Genomic DNA, 5,849 nt, shown 5'->3' on the forward strand with positions numbered 1-5,849 from the left:
TTTAATTATTTCCCAAGTATCAAGCCTCATATAACATATTAAGAAAACCATCTTATTACACAAGTTATACAATTTTAAAGTAAGACAATAATTAAACTACCAACAACCAAGATATAGAATCTATTTTTTACGACTAAAATCATATTGAGTTTTTATACAAGCTAGCTACTTTCGGTTTAAACTCGGCTCAATCACTAAACGAGTAATCAGGCTAAAACATCTAACGATACCTAAACGAGCTAAGAGTCACGAGCTATCATATCCTGGACCCATCGATAGGCCACTAGGTGTGTAAAGTATCAACCAATAATTTGTAACAAATACAAAATACTATTCCACTTGTATAACCAAAACTCAATCATGATTAATTAATTAAAACTGTTTAATTTTTGTAACATACAATATTTGGAAATTTGGACTTACCCATAAATAAGTATATCATTACCCTCTTCAAGATTCATGTGTGACAAAAGCTTAAAAAACTCTCACAAACCGGTTTCGGACCAGGCTTCTTCAATTCGGGCAACCCGATTACACAATTATCATAAATATGAGTCGTTTTCGGGTTCGGGCCATGCGACACCACCCGGGTATACTCTTCCGATAGCTCCATTTCTTTCAACGACAAAGGACCCGTAAAACTCCGGGGCGACCCGAACCCGGTACCCGACCCGGCAGAAAAATGAGGACTACGTGTTTTAATCCCGTAATCACCGCAAAATTCAGGAATCTGAATCTTCAAATTCGAAGCAAACAGAATCTTGCCGCTGATTGTGTTGGGCTTTTGATCAGTTTCATCGGGTCGTTGTTCGATTAACGCCAACGCGATGCCTTCCGGGTCAAGTTTTTCCGACGGGTTTTTTGCCGGGATGACCCGGTTTGTAGCGGGTTGAAATGGGTTGTCCAGAATAGAAGTGGGTGATGATTCGGAGCATTTGGGGGAGAATAAGTTGTTGAAGAAAGATGAAACGGGTCGGGTCGGGTTTTGATCGGCCAGGAATAATAATATTATTATTATTCGGGTTGTTTGGGAGTCAGAAATAATAATAAATAATAAAATTAAAAGGTTTCTTGTACTTCCATGGGTCAAGAGAAACAAGAAGTGATTCGGATTAAAACCCAAGTGTTTGTGACGAAATTAAGGTTGGATTTTTTGTGTTTTAGTCTACCCATTAGATCAAGAGTTTGGGGATAGATATGTTGATTTGTTGAGTTTAAGGAGCAACAAGTGTGTTCTTGGAGATGTCGACACTGTTAGATGAGAGAGAGTGAGAGGACGAGAGAGAGTAAGAGGTGTCTAGTTTTGGTTGAAGAGGTTTTTGGAGTTTGAAGGCATTTTAAAAAGAGAAGAGACAGGAGAGAGAGTAAAGATTTGTTTGGGGTACGATAAAGATGATCAATTATGGAATCCTATCTAAGAAAAATGTAAGAAATAAGGGTGAGGGGTGTGGGGGGCTTTAATGGGGGCTCCAACCAATAATATTATGACGTGTGGCAGAGAGAGAAACTGGATAAGGGGGTGTTGGAGCCCCCGTTGGAGCCCCTGGCCCTGGTGTGGGAGGCTTTAATGAGGGCTTTAATGGGGTATAATTATATAGGAAAAATATTTTTTTTTGGGTTTGTTCGGCTCCCAACGGTCAAAAAACCATCAAATCCCGTGCTTTTCTCTCTCTTCTCCCGCTAACCCCATCACGCCTGCATGTTTTTTCGCGCTAGCGCCCCGTTAGCGCCCCCGCTAGCGCCCCGGTGGTGTGGTGTTAGCGCCTGGGGGCGCGAGCGGAGGGGCTCTAGCGCCCCCGTTAAAGCCCCACACCCCTCAGCCTAACGTATATGGACCACACTATAAGGGTGTGTATAGTGGGCGGGAATAAGGGGTGAAGAGGGACGATTTTTTGGAGGAACACCGTCCTCTTCGGCGATAATTGGGCGAAAAGGGGCGGGGACGGCATATATTTGTCGCTGCGGAGAAGGAAAGAAAATAATATAATAATAATAATTCCGTTGGGTAACGGCTATTTATAAAAAAAATTAATTTAAAAACTTAATATATATATATATATATCAAACTTTATCTAACCATTTTCATCTTATCATACACAAACACAAACATAAAAATACCAATCATTTTTATTATTGTCATACTTCTTCAAACTTAATGAGTTCCCTGGATTCCACGAACTCTGCCGAGATTTTGGATCAATTAATAAACGAGAGTCGAAGAATTCATCAGATTCACCGACAAGTGGCGGAAGAGCATTTAGAGGTCACGAACGCGGTTCGAGCTGTCGTCAATAACATGGTGTCCGGCTCTGCTCCATCTACGGCACCACGTAGACGGTCATATATCCTTCGGGATCGTACGCAAGCGAACGCTCGTTTGATGAAGGACTACTTCGACGACTCACCTACATTTAACGACGGTATGTTTCGACGTCGTTTTTGGATGTCCAAGCGTTTATTTTTGCGCATCGTTGGAGATATGGAGCGGGAGTATGAGTATTGTCAACAGAAACTCGATGCAAGAGGATATTTAGGATTCTCCGCCATCCAAAAGTGTACTTCGGCTATACGCATCCTCTCATACGGCAACACGACCGATATCAATGACGAGTATTTAAAGATGGCTGAGAAAACAATGAGAGATGCGTTAGAGAATTTTTGCATCGGTAATATTTAAATTGTTTGTATTAACTGTTGTTTTTAATATAAATATTGTTTAATAATATATTTGTATAGGGATAATACAATTATACTCTTGTCGTTATCTGAGGATTCCTACTTCAAACAACCTGACTCGCATATATGATGACACGAAAGCAAACATTATTTTCCAGGAATGATCAGGAGTATAGATTGCATGCATTGGAAGTGGGCCAACTGTCCAACCGCATTGCGAGGCAATACACTCGTGGTGACCATGGAGTGCCAACAGTTAGTCTTCAAGCCATTTGTTCACACGACCTCTGGATTTGGTCAGCCTTCTTCGGCTCAGTCGGGTCCAACAACGACATAAACGTTCTCAACGCGTCACCCGTGTTAGAGTATTACATCAGCCGTAGCATACCGGTCTTACCGTTTTATGCCAACGATACCTTCTATCGTCACAAATACTATTTGGGAGATGGGATATATCCAGAGTACTCGATCATCGTCAAGACGTTTCAAGACCCTATCGAAGAAAAAAGAGATTATTTTAAGAATAAGCAAGAGTCTGCGAGAAAGGATATCGAGAGGTGTTTCGGGGTTCTAAAAAAACGTTGGCATTATGTGAAAAACCTTGTCGTGTATGGACGTTGGCAAAAATGAGCGATGCCATGTATACGTGTATCATATTGCATAATATGATTTTAGAAAACGAGGGAAAAGCAATATGTCAACACTATATACTAGGAAGCGTTCCAGAACAGTTCCCTGAACCAACCCAAGAACAACGAACGTATAACATTCACCAGCTCACATCAAGTGATATACATAACCAACTGAAGGCGGATTTGGTTCAACACGTGTGGGATAATCGTCCCGTTGAGGAGGAGGACGAAGACGAGGACGAGGACGAAGACGAGTAGGAGGACGATGACGAGGACGGGGACGAAGACGAAGATGAAGAAGAATAGATTAGTTTTTTTATAGAAATTTTTATGTGTATTTTTATTTTGGTGTGTTTTTTTATTATAATTTATTTTTATTATTCGTGTATTTTTTGTAGTTATGTTTTTTTTGTATTTCTTTTTAATTTTAATGCATTTTTATTTAATTATTTAAATAAATTGGTTTTTATTTAATTAGTTTAATTATAAAAAGAAAATAATAAAAAAACACACTGTGGCCCCAACTTGTAGCCCCTACACCATTACACCCCAAAAACAAATTTTCACTCCATGCTGACTGGGCGCCACGTGTCACAATTCGCCCCCAATTGTAGCCACTCCACTACACATAGCCTTAAAGAAAAGGTTTATACATTAAAAATGTATGTGTAATAGTTATTTATGTATGTTAAATATGGTTAATTACATGGTAAACAAACAATATAAACTAGTCAAATTCTCCCGTGTGATGTGACTAGGAATTCAGTTCGGTTGGTATCGGTTTGTTATGGTACTATAATACTAGTAGAAACTAGTATTCGGTATAGCAACTAAATGAATTAAAATCAAAGAAATATAGTTGTTATTTGTTTGAAAGAATATTTACATGTAGATCGAAAGCCCATGAATGAATAAAGTTGTAATATCGACATGTGTTGTACATTGATCGAAAAACATACAGACGAATAAAACCGTGATATATTAAAAGGGATACATGCACGCATTTTGTATCGATCAAAAGTCATGCAAACGAATATTGGTAGCGATGTGAGGATGCTGGTACTGGTTCAATTTTATCGTAGAACTTTGAGATAAAAAATTGAACACACCAACGTATTTAGTTTTTTTATTATTTGTTATCAAAATAAAAAATAGTAAAATCTTGTGACTAAACTTCATAATTTGGAAAGAAAATGAAAACTGAACTAGTTTAAACTAAAAAAAATTGTGGCCAAACTTTAGAACGAAAAACTTTTGTAGTCGGTTTAATAGAAATAATAGTTTATTATTTATATCACAAGTTCTGAAACAAGAATACTAATATATATATCATTAGAAATATAATGTTTGTTCTTTTTTTTTTCTTTTAAGTATTTAAAAAGCATAGCGCATGCGACTTAATAGTAACCAGATGTGTTGTAATAAGTGTTCCTTGAAAGTCAAAGGTTAAAACCTTGCCAATGACATGTTAGATGGATTTAGAAGTAGACTATTTAGCGATAAGAATGCGGTTAAAAGGTTTCAAAGTAATAAATTAAAAACCTATTGTGTTTTTGGTGTTAATTTTTTCACCTAACATGTCTTTTCAGAATTTAGTATAATTAAAAACTAACGTAAATGGATAATAAACTTTAAAAAAATTTGTAAGGAAATTCGAAATATTAATCCATGTGATATGCCTTTAATAATGTCTTAATAATAATAAGTTGATTAAAGGATGATTAACATTAGATGGTGTCAACTTATAGGATAAACATATTCTATTTTCATTGTAAACAGATGGTTTATGATGTTAACTCATTAACAACCTGTGAAGGGGTAGGTCCCCGCAAAGCCCAGTTGGACCCGCAAGACACACCTTGATGAGGTACGTCTGCGCAAAGACCAACTGGTTCCGCAGGACCCACCATGCTCAGAGTGATGAAGACCTTACACGCAGTAAGCCAGCTGTTCCCGCAGGAAAGCCTCCCTTGGTACAGTACCCTGCCTGTTCCCGCAGCTATGGGTACAAGCCAAGAAGGAAGGCTACCCGCACTAACAGTAAGGCTACACGCACAAGGCACTAACTCTTATACTTCAGCAATGTCACCTGAAGAAGGAATGAGCAAGACGGGAATATTCCCGCCCAAAAGAGCCAGTCCGTACGCTTCTGGAAGATCTTTTGTACTATACCTGCCAAGGTATGGACAAAATAGACAAGATCTGACCAAAGCAGCCCATGAACCAATCACAGGGTGACAGCTCACCGACAATAGTACGAGGAGGAGCACGCTCCAGTACAAAATGTCACTGTCAGCCGCTGCCTACCCACCAACCCCCATCGTGGCACGTACATAGCCCGTAGTTGGTGGAAAAGGAATAGTATACAGCCGGCCATGTCACTATCAGCCGCTGCCTACCCACCAACTCCCATCGTGGCACGTACATAGCCTGTAGTTTGTGGAAAAGGAATATTATACAGCTGGCCGTACCTGCTTGGAAACCTACCTTCGGCTATAAATACTCCAACACCTTGGAACGGTATCATTATCTTATATCATC

General features: G+C 39.0%; 1 pseudogene; it reads right to left on the reverse strand.

Moving 5' to 3' along the window:
• Positions 1-404: 404 nt before the first annotated feature.
• On the reverse strand, positions 405-1,135 carry LOC143578445 (FCS-Like Zinc finger 8-like; annotated as a pseudogene).
• Positions 1,136-5,849: the final 4,714 nt, after the last annotated feature.

This window comes from Bidens hawaiensis, unplaced genomic scaffold (assembly GCF_021521415.1).
Source record: "Bidens hawaiensis isolate Kalapana, Puna unplaced genomic scaffold, B.hawaiensis_p1.1 tig00029273_1, whole genome shotgun sequence".
Classification (NCBI taxonomy): domain Eukaryota; kingdom Viridiplantae; phylum Streptophyta; class Magnoliopsida; order Asterales; family Asteraceae; genus Bidens; species Bidens hawaiensis.